Source organism: Saccostrea cucullata, unplaced genomic scaffold, assembly GCF_032062105.1.
Source record: "Saccostrea cucullata isolate Sc308-1 unplaced genomic scaffold, CSIRO_AGI_Scuc_v1 ctg1672, whole genome shotgun sequence".
NCBI lineage: Eukaryota > Metazoa > Mollusca > Bivalvia > Ostreida > Ostreidae > Saccostrea > Saccostrea cuccullata.
In genome coordinates, this window is record NW_026940393.1 from 107,979 (window position 1) to 120,164 (window position 12,186).

The 12,186-nt window shown below is 33.6% G+C and overlaps 1 protein-coding gene across 1 annotated transcript in view; it reads right to left on the reverse strand.

Annotated features, from left to right (window-relative positions):
- Nucleotides 1–11,630, reverse strand: part of LOC134255332 (uncharacterized) — a 36,478-nt gene extending 24,848 nt beyond the window's left edge. The window contains exon 1 of the mRNA XM_062737854.1: nucleotides 11,590–11,630. The gene's annotated coding sequence lies outside the window, so the exon portion shown is untranslated. The remainder of the gene's footprint in view (nucleotides 1–11,589) is intronic.
- Between the last annotated feature and the right edge of the window lie 556 nt (nucleotides 11,631–12,186).

Sequence of the window (12,186 nt, forward strand, 5' to 3'; positions counted from 1 at the left end):
CTAAAATTATAATTCCTATCATAAAACAGACAGGGAGTATTGGGGAGTAGGGTGAACATTTTTTCAATTAAGTTAAGTGTAAAATAATTTTTCTGGCTTATACAAATGATACTACATGCCTGTATATATTTGTATATTCTTGCCTTTTAATAGTTGAATTTTTTGTTTTATTTCTTCAGGTTATTGTTTATTTCTTCCTCAAATGGACTTAACTTCTCCCAATAGTTTTATTAATTACATCTGATGAATAAGCAACCCTTTTCTGAAGAATGATGCTTAGACTGTAAGCTATAACAGAGACCTAAACAATGTCGCTGGCAATATGCAATAGCTACCACAGGCAGTTTAAAGCCTGGGGGACGAAAATAATTAACAGACAGATACTTTTGAAACGAATACATAATTATCTCACTAGCATGTCATTGTGCAACAAAGTCGTCAGCATTTTATTTGTCCTTTGAATGGGTGAAACGTTTTGAATGGCACTAGTATCGATGAATTTTACACTAAACCAAGTTATCTTCTCAGATCTAGCTAATAACCCGCCGTTTCATCTTAAAACCGGAAGTGCGAGTTCGTAAACTTGAAATCTCGATCCCGACTCAAATTTTACATCGGAAAGAAAAAAATTGTTTTATTTTTTTCTGAAAATTCAAAACCTTGAGCGGAGGTTTTGTAAAACTGAAAATAATAGAAATCCTGGCCTTAAATATGTAATAAGATCATTATATTAACCAGGAGCAAAGGATAAGATGTTCGAAGAATACAAGCATTTCACTATATAATCATTAGAGCCCCACCTTAAAACAAGAACCCCTGACCCTGGGGCCAGAAAATTCACAATTTTGGTAGAGGCACTCTTGCACATCATAACTATATACTTAGTTAGTTTATTTAATACCCAGGAGCAGAGAAGAAGATTTTCAAAGAATTCATGTATTTTCACTATATAATCAATAGAGCCCCGCCCTAACACCAGAACCCCTGACCCTGGGGCAATGAATTTCACAATTTTGGTAGAGGCACTCTTGCTCATCATAAGTATGTACTTAGTTGGTTTATTTAATACCCAGGAGCAGAGAAGAAGATTTTCAAAGAAATATTGCATTTTCACCACCTACTTATTTAGCCCCGCCCTAGCACTAGAACCCCTGACCCTGGGGCCATGAATTTCACAATTTTGGTAGAGGACTCATTGCTGATTACAATCATGCAAACAGTTTGACTGCTTGATGTCCAGGAGTAAAGAAGAAGATTTTTAAAGATTGCATTAATTTAAGTAGTTTTGGCCCCACCCCTTAGGCCCCAGGGGGGCAGGGATCATGAAATTCACAATTTTTGTTCCCCTTTACCCATAGATGCTTTGTGCTAAATGTGGTTGAAATTGGTTCAGTGGTTGCAGAGAAGAAGCTGAAAATGTTCAAATGTTAACGCACGACGCACAACGCACGACGACGGACGAAAACGGATAAGCCTGAGTTTACTCAGGTGACCTAAAAAACTTAAGACAAACTCTAGTTTACACGTACATTGGGCCAACATACTGCTAGCACTACCAGTTTTAATTTTCAACTTCGTCATAGTTGCATTACAATCGTTGGACCAACGGTGGACCAACTTTGAACCCCTAACTTCCTTAGAAAGTATCAAAAAACACAATTAGCTGATACTGGACTAACGTCGGGCCAATGTAAGAATCCCAACATGGTTGGGCACTAAAGAGGCGATTCACATAGATACGTTGGCCCAACATTTTCTGCCCAACGCCAACTATCGGCCAACCGTACAACCTTTAACCAACGTAGTCATGCTGTCTGTGTTGTGGACAAGATTGAAAGAAAAACCACTTTGATTATCAGTTTTCAGCTTCCCCATACTTACAAGTAAGAAAAAAACCCTTTTCATTTTCAAATTTATCGTTGAAATATTTCTTAAAATATTGTTTTTACTACCTTCAAACCCTTAAATTTTTAGGACGATTTGACAATACTCACATCCGCTAATTCGGGTTGCTTCGAAAGACTGAAGATATTGCAGATAAAATGCTACAGTAACGCTGTTTAGAGCCGTTTAGAAGAGGAAAGGTACAAAAAAGATCAGTGTACACATTAATAGACGGGGCGTCTGATTTGCTAAAAGATTTCCCAGTTCTCTCGGGTGAAAAGCTTCGGCAGGGAGGTGAATACTGTATAATTGGTTTTTAATGCGGGTGCAAATTTTTGCGATTCGATCCTGAAATAGGTATATTTATTTTTTGCGATTTTAATTTTTGCGATTTCACTTTGACAATAAAGTCTATCTTTATTAAATTTTATTACTAAACATTTAAACAATAAAGTCTATTTTTACTTTTTTTTTTAGCAAACCAAAGCAATTTAAAATTTTTAATTTCATAAAAATATTCACATTAAAATACATAAAACACATTACAGTTTTTTAAACATAGGTAATCAGAGATTACAGAGCTCACCTCAACGAATGTTGTCTTTAAATAAGGCAAATTCACACAAAATGAAAATATTTAAGCAATTTTGATCTGATACTTTGAAATAGACTTACATAAAAAATTTAAACTAGTTCTTCTTCATGAAAATGTAATCAAAATCCAGCATCTGAAGCAAATTTGAGAATTTTCATCTTTTGATGAAAACTTTAACCTGTTCAATCAACCAGAAAATGTAGGTCAGATTCAGCATCCGAAGCAAGCCCGGTAGTGTGCATCCTTAGATGTATCATCCATGCAAGTTTGGTCAACATAGGGCTTATAGTTACTTGGAAATGAAACCTGCACCAAAAACTTTAATCTGTTCACTCAACCGGAAAATGTAGGTCAGATTCAGCATTTGAAGCAAGCCCGGTAGTATGCATCCTTAGATGTATCATCCATGCAAGTTTGGTCAACATAGGGCTTATAGTTACTTGGAAATGAAACATGCACCAAATACTTTAACCTGTTCACTCAACCAGAAAATGTAGGTCAGATTCAGCATCCGAAGCAAGCCCGGTAGCATGCATCCTTAGATGTATCATACATGCAAGTTTGGTCAACACAGGGCTCATAGTTACTTGGAATTGAAACCTGCATCAAAAACTTTAATCTGTTCACTCAACCGGAAAATGTAGGTCAGATTCAGCATCCGAAGCAAGCCCGGTAGTATGCATCATTAGATGTATCATCCATGCAAGTTTGGTCAACATAGAGCTTATAGTTACTTGGAAATGAAACCTACACCAAAAACTTTAACCTGTTCAATCAACCGGAAAATGTAGGTCAGATTCAGCATCCGAAGCAAGCCCAGTAGCATCCATCCTTAAATGTATCATCCATGCAAGTTTGGTCAACATAGGGATTATAGTTACTTGGAAATGAAACCTACACCAAAAACTGCACCAAAAATGTTAACCTGCTCCAAAAACATTAACCTGGTCATTCCTTTGCTGAAATTGCAGCATCTGAAACTTTGACTGATACAATGAAACACACTAGAACCATCTTCCATGCATGTCTAATCAATATAGGACATAGAAGTACTTAAAAAGAAAACTGCTCCAAAAAACTTAACCTTAACCTGGGACGCCGACGTGGACGCCGACACCGACGCCGACGCCGAGGTTATTACATAAGCTCCCCCAACTTCGTTGAGGTGAGCTAAAAATGGTTAAATATATTAAAATACATGTCAGAAAAATTTCATTAAAATATTTCCATTAAAATACATTAAACGCATTAAAACTACAATACAATCACAGTCTTAAATCACATTCACAATGTGTTATATACCTAGCATTATTAGACCTTAGAAACACACCTTGCCAGGATAGTGGATATTCTGCTGTACAGAGGATCTTTGGGAGGAGAACAAAGACTTTATTACCTATGTCAGAAAACATGCTCAAACCCAGGTATGCTGACAAAGTCCAGGACCAGCTTCGTTATAGAAAGGGAAGAGAAACGCATTATTACAACAAAGGAGCCAAAGAAATGTCACCGTTACATGAAGGAGATGTAGTTCGCGTACGACCGGAAGGAAACGAGAAATCTTGGAAGAAAGCTGTTGTTCAAGGACAAGTAGACATTCGTTCGTATAACATCAGGACAGAAGATGGGCGAGAATACCGCCGAAACAGACGACACTTGAGGACAAGCAAAGAAACTTTTGCTAGAGAGTTGTCTCCTATGCCAAGATTAGAGATTAACTCAGAGCCTTATCCATACACCATGAACACTGACTCGTCACACATAAAGGAACCTGAGAAACAAAGAACAGCTAACCCCGACCTTTTACCGAAGTCTCCTGTGAAGCCGATTTGACCTGTTCATGGACTAAATACAACTCGTGACAAACCCAAGCTAACTCAAGCTGATCCATCTGTTGTTACAACCAGAAGTGGTAGAGTTGTAGAGTTGAGAAGACACCAAAGCGCCTCCAAGAATGATCCTGAAGTGTTTTCACAGGATGAAAATCCACCATTCAGTCGACTGAATGGTGGCTGAATGGCCACTGAATGGTCACTGAAAGGTCACTGAAAAGACCCTTTCCCGTGACCTTTCCGTGATCATTCAGTTACCATTCAGTCGACTGAATGGCACATACATTTCAGTGACCTTTCCGTGATCATTCAGTTGAATCTTTTTATTGAATAATCGGCTTATTTTTTTACCTAAAAATTTTATTTCACTTTTTTCTAGTATAATAGCATTAAATGTATCTAATTCGAATAAAAAAAAATAGGAAAAAAATTAATACAAGAAAAAAAATTCTCCCAAGCACAGAATCGAACCCTGGTCTCCTGCTTATGTATCCGCGACCTTATCAATTACGCTACGACTTCTTGTTGAAAAATGAGGTTTTAAAATCAATTAATTTAAAGAAAACGATGGAAAAATCAGTTCACCTGTTGTGTCAATGAGCTGCGATGTGTATATATCTTGTATATCTTTTGTATATTCTATGTTAGTTGCGCGGATTTTGGGGACAGACTAATTAATTACAAATCTCCTATCGGGATAATGACAATTATCAGAGACGGGCACCTGTTCCTGTGTCAAAGATTTAAGATCGTTGTAAATTCTCTATCTAGAAACTAAGTAGAATGATTTTATTAAAGCAATATCATTTAGAAAGCTAAAATCTCCCATGTATTTTTTTTTTCTACAAGAGGCATGTATAAACGATTTATTTATTTTTGTAATAAAAAATGAATTTAAAATAATGTCTTTCAAAAAATAGATATCCTGCAGCTTTGACAATGACATAATTAAGAAACGAAATTGACCAGTAATACTTGCGATATTCCAGAAATGGTTTAAATAATAGAAATTCTGTCTCATCAATCAAACCTATATATTTTCATGAAAATATACACGTATAAGCACTTTAGAATGTTGTGCATTTATTTAAATTTTGAATCGGTTATCGAATAATCATTTTTATCACTTGAAGAATTTTTGTTTTCCAAATGTAACTAGAAAATTAAAAATCATTTTGAATAAGTCTCACATATTTTATTTTGGGGACAGACTAATTAATTACACATCTATCGGGATGATGACAATTATCAGAGACGGGCACCTGTTCCTGTGTCAAAGATTTACGATCGTTGTAAATTCTCTATCTAGAAACTAAGTAGAATGATTTTATTAAAGCAATATCATTTAGAAAGCTAAAATCTCCCATGTATTTTTTTTTCTACAAAAGGCATGTATAAACGATTTATTTATTCTTGTAATTAAAAATAATAATTACTTAGACATATTTTAAGGTACTCGAATTTGATGACGCTAAGTAAAAAAAAAACACAATTAAGATTGTATAATAAATTTTGATTAAAAAATATTGCTTCCTTGTTAAGGAAAAATACCTGTTTATAAAATAATACGCTAGTGAAAAAATTGCTAAATTGAGACTTAAATATCACTGAAAGGTGGCGGAAAGGTCACTGAAAGACGACAGAAAGGTCACTGAAAGTCGACGGAATGGTCACTGAAAGACGACAGAAAGGTCACTGAAAGTCGACGGAAAGGTCACTGAAATTTGATGGAAAGGTCACTGAAAATTGATGGAAAGGCCACTGAAAGTTGACGGAAACGTGTCCGCTGAATGGTGACTGAAGGTATCTGAAATGTGACTGAAAGGCATCTGAAAGGTCACTGAAATGTATGTGCCATTCAGTGGCTGAATGGCCACTGAAAAGTTACTGAAAGCTGCCTTTCAGTTTTAACTGAAAGGTCTTGTTTCTTCCTGTGTTTGATTTTGTTAGGTCACGCAGATTGTGTCTAAGGGGATAATAATCCCTTATCTGTGTGTTAAACCTGGTTCATATAAATATATTAGCTTTAGAATGTGTTCCATGTTCAATTTCTAGTCAATTTTCTTAAATATCTAGTCAATTATTGTTTAGTTCATGTATGAAATGAGTGCTAAATTATTCAAAATCATACCATTGACTTTATTGAAATGAAAAGACTTGATTGGTTTTATGGATTTGATTAATGTATAAATTTCAGCTAAGGAAAGGGAGATGTAACATATGTATTAAAGTACGAGTTAATCAAATACGAATAATTTTATGTACCACCTATTGTGTTTCCAGCTTGTCTCGTTCGATTTAGCACTCAACACGTGGTTCAACATTTAATGACATATATCCACGAACAGATAATGATACACTGGTCAAAGACCAGAAGAGCTTATGCGACATTAATGCGTCCGGCGTCCATCCGTCTGTCTGTCTGTCTATAAACAATTTTTTTCAAAATGCTACTCTTCCTACAGTTTTAGTCTGATTTCATTATAACTTGGCACACAAGAAGACTACACTAAGATACAAAATTCTGTGTATCGGTTTTTCATTTCAATGAAAGGTGTTGCCGTGGGTACTAAAAATAAAAAATTGCTGTGAAATTCTTCAAAAATGCTACTCCTCCTACAGTATTGGTCTGATTTCAATATAACTTACATGTAGCACACAAGCAGACTACATTAAGATACCTAATTCTGTGTCTCGGTTTTTGATTTCAATGAACGGTGTTGCCGTGGTTACTAAAAATAGAAATTTCTGTGAAATTCTTTCAAAATGCTACTCATCCTACAGTTTTGGTTTGATTTCAATATAAATTGGCACACAAGTAGACTACACTAAGATACAAAATTCTGTGCATCGGTTTTTGATTTCGATGAACGGTGTTGCCGTGTTAAGTGATGGCTTTCAGCTTTGAAAGACCGATATCAGCTCTTCGTTATTTTAGAATTTTTCCCATTTTTTAAACAGATGAAATTTTTTTTTTTACACAAGATGCTTTCTGGTTTCAAATATCATATTAACGAATGCATAATATTAATCATACTCTTCAAAAAAGTCAAGAAAAAACGATAGATATTACATTTTTTTTCAATATTAAAATCAAACATATCTTTAAATATTTTTAAAACGTGGTATATCTTAATACAAGCTTATTCAGAGAATCTGTGTCTACCACTGAAAAAGCAAATGTGCTAACCTGGAAGGGGCGGCGGGAAGGGTGTCGGGGGGGGGGGCAGGAGGGGTGTAGGGACTTATGGTAAAAAAAACTTTAATTGCAACAACTCAAAAGTTTCTTCAGATATCGCCGGGAAATGAAATTTTTACACAAAAGCACATAGTGTATGACGTTTGACCATAACTTTTTCACATCAAAAGAGGTCTTCCTTAGAATAGTCCTATCCTCAGGTTTATAAAATTAGCAGTTAAGTAATCAAAAATACTCATAGAGGTATCTCTGAATCCACAAAGTTATGTAAATTTATCCACAGTATTTCGTAAAGTTACTATTTAAAGTTAATCATATGATGTAAGGAAAATTGTCAAATCTCCAATATTTTTGCAGAAAAAGCGAATTGGAATATCAGCAATGCATTTTCTAATTGCAAATTGATCAAAAAGTATATTTTAGGTTAAAGAACGATAGGTATCCAGGCATATAGGTATTCAGAGAAATTTTCATGATTTTTATACTTATTTGAAATTTTTGGTCTTCTATTTCCGTCATGTACTCTATAATACATAGTGTAAAAAGCTTTTGCTATCATTGCAAGACACCATAAATCACTTCTTCATTTTTATCTTATTATTATCTTAATATCTTATTTCATATCATGCCAATATGCATTGGTATATAAGGCTTGATTTAAAAAAATCATTTCTCTAAAACTGTATTATTTTTTCTTTTTTATTATTTTACAGATGTCAACTTTTACAAGACATTTTCGAAGACTTCCAAAAACCTTGAATCTTATAAAGATGAATAGAATGAAAATTGTTGCATGAAAAAAAAAAATCATTTTCAAGTTTCATTTTGATGCATTTCAAATAAATATTAATTTTTTGGAGTTATCCTTCCTAGCTGAGGATCGGATATCCTTAAGCCAAAGTGTATTGTGGAATAAAATAACATCACCAAAGTTCAAAGGCTTCTCGGGATATCGTGCGAATTGAAAACATATCGAATTTTTTTTTAATGACCTTGACCTTTGACCTCAAAATCAATAGGAATCATCCCTATACAATATGAAATGGTGGTAAAAATGTCACTGCTACATTGTAAGGCGTCAAGGTTAAACAAGAGAAAATTATTGAATTAATGATCTTGATCTATTGATCTAAAAACCAGAAGGGATATCTTCAGTAGACCATAGGCGCAAGTGTGTAGAATTTCGTATTTAAGTTTTCACGTGGAAAAGAAAGAGTTAAAGATAGGAAAACAGACAGATGGACAGACACGTGTTTGTTTGTAACGATTGTACATTTAAAATGGTTCCTTGTAATGTATAAGTTGATATATCTTCCTTTGTGCTTGATGGTCATGGAAGTATTAGTTTGCAAACATTTTTCATAGTCACACCATGTTTCAACCCTTTTGCAATGCTTTGTGTTTCATTCTTCCACCAAAACATGGCTGAAATATTGCAGACACGGCGTACAAATACACAAAAGTAATCAATCCATTTTAGGTTAGTTGCTTTTCAAATAAACAATGGTTTAATTTACAGCAATGGCATTCAGGTAACAGGGTTATCTCTACGAATTTAAACAGAAGGGCATATTTAAAGATTAGACTGGGGTCTTTTTCCCTTGGAGGATTGATTGATTGATTGATTGATTGTATACTGTTTAACGTCCTTCTCCAGAATATTTGGGGAAGTTTACGAGGAAATCCAAAGACCCACAGATTACATTTGTATGGGCGGGGAAATTCCCAACCCCCCCATCTTGGTACATGTACACCCCTGTTAGATTGTATTGATTTTTGTATTTACACCAACTGTTCAAGTTCATTCGCTTATTTAAACAGCCTTTTAGCTGTGCCAATTCGAACTGCGTCTAACAGCGTTTCTTTCTCCTTTACAGTTCAATGTGTATAAAATAAATTTGCTATATGCTCAATAAATAATAAAAGGAGTGCTTTGGTTTTCGTTTTTTGTTTGTTTGTTGAGAAGGAAATAAGTTTTAACGTCATTATATTGAATTTTGAGACAATGGCCAAGTTAGATATCACAACTCAGATAGGTGTCAATTTAAATGGTATACACCGAAAACACACCAAATGTGCTTGTATTTCTACCAGATGATATGTCATTTCTTGCTAGAATTTTTCAATACAGAACATTTAAAACCCTTTGTTAAAAGGTTTTAAATAATTTGGCTGTCGGACAGGCACTATTCATCTGTAGAAAATTACTTGCACATTTAAAGACAACATTCACCCAAGTGTTAAAGAACAGCATGAATTATCTATTCATTTCTTTAGACAGACACCTACCCTTTGAAAGATTGCATTTTTATTGCAAGAAATAAATTTTATACAAGTATACATTTCATAAATATATATAGAAAATCTCACATAGAAGAACAGGCGCTTTAATTCTTGGGAAAAAGTGGGCTACATTGTAAAGGGTGAAAATATGAAAATAATAAAGAGTTATAATAATTAAAGTAAATATAAATGATTCGGGAACAGGAGTAGAAGGTGAGATCAATTGCCTAGGAAGAGGAAGCATTCCCTGTCGACCAGCGAATCCTTTCCATTGATCACTCAGACGTAGTATACTTAGTAGTCAAATAAGCATTATTTTAGATGCTCTAAAAAATTGCATGAAATATGGGAATCAAAGTACAACCAAACAATAAGTAGTATCTACCAACAATGCCATAAGAGCCAAACAGTCATATCTACCGGGTTCATCTAAATGTTTAAAAAACTTGAGAATTGAATTATGAGAGACAGCAAGACGATTATGCGAATGTTTTCCTTTGTGTTATTAAAAATACAAGCTTTTAAATGAATAGAAGACTTCTTAAAGCGCATGCTCAGAACAACAAAATCACACGATAATTTTTTCTTCTTCTCTGTACCCTAATACATTTACACGCATGCTACATCTAAATACATATTTACATCAATTATAATTCAGCTGTCTTATTCGAAATGTTCATGAAATACAGTATAATATTAGACTGTTTAGTTCAACGAACAGATTAAAATTTTCACCATCATTTTGATTATAAATGGTTCTCTTAAAGTTCTTTACCCAGCCCTTCTAAACAATGTTTTTTTTTTTGGTTTTTATATATACTGTACATAAAAGTTATTTAAAATGTTTATTTTTATTTTTGATCTCATTGTCTTAGGAGAAAAAAATGCTGTTTGAAGGGTTTTGAACAGTTCCTTTTCTGAACTTGATGGATTGCTTTCGCGTTAATATTGATATTCATGATTTAATCATGTAATAAAACTAACCTTTTTAAGAAAAAGGAAGTTATCAAGACATTTCAAATTTTTGGCAGAAACCCTAACAAAGGTAAATCATTGTCAGGAAGGTAATTCACTGGATAAAGGATGACAAAAAACAATTCTTTAAACGTTATATATGTTGCAACTACACAATAAAAAAAATAAAAGAATAATTTTAACCGTAAAAATAGTAATAGTCCCTCATATTTATTGAATATTAATTATGACTGTCGTGAAATACATATAATATCATCATGAACAATATATATTGTTAATATAGGTGATCACATCTACTGGTGCTGTTATTATAAAACATGTCAATAAAATAAATTATTTTATCTTTTTTTGTTTGCCTGGTATTTCAGTGATTTGTTGAAATCTAATGTTAATTTTGTCCACCAACCACATAGAAATCATTTGGTCATTTTTCAATGAAATATTCATACATGTAAATATTATAATTGAACATGTGTGTGTTGAATGTAAATTGGTAATCTTAGAACAAATGTAACCATAGAAGAAATATTTACTTCGAAAATTATAGTATCTGTTTTTTTTTTAACTAACTATACATACAGGTAATTTTCAAGTGATAGAATAGAATCAGTATCAATATTTTAGATTCTCTCCTATAAACAGGTTCACACGATTAAAGTCTATATTAATATGTGCAATGTTATATATATATCGGCTTTCAATACATATCAGTATTAAACACGGATATGTGTAGAAAGCTGTCAAAATATGTGAAAAAGTTAAAATAAAATTAATACTATACGAACGATTGAGTGTATTCAGTTATTATAAGCAGTACTTACCACATTTACGAACGTCCTTGTCTGCGTGCAGCATATTTAAATAATCGGCCAGTGTGCAGTCTATTCATGAGGTTGCTACCACGTGATTTCTTTCTAATTAATATTCAAACGATCCCACAAAAACTAAAATAAACCATTTCTTTAATTCTTAAAATTTAAAGAAGCAATCCTAGTTTGTTTTTAATTCTCATAAAACCCCCGTCATAGTTATATTGTTAGAATTCTTCTGCTCGACAGTTGACAATTTTTAGCTCTACTGGACAGAGACCAGAAGAGCTTATGCAATAGTAATGCGTCCGTCCGTCTGTCTGTCTGTCTGTCTGTAAACAATTTTTCAAAATGCTACTCCTCCTACAGTTTTGGTCCGATTTCAATATAACTTGGCACACAAGTAGACTACACTAAGATACATAATTCTGTGCATCGGTTTTTGATTTCGGTGAATGGTGTTGCCATGGTTACTAAAAATAGAAATTTCTGTGAAATTGTTTCAAAATGCTACTCCTCCTACAGTTTTGGTTCGATTTCAATATAACTTGGCACACAAGTAGACTACACTAAGATACATAATTCTGTGCATCGGTTTTATTTTGATGA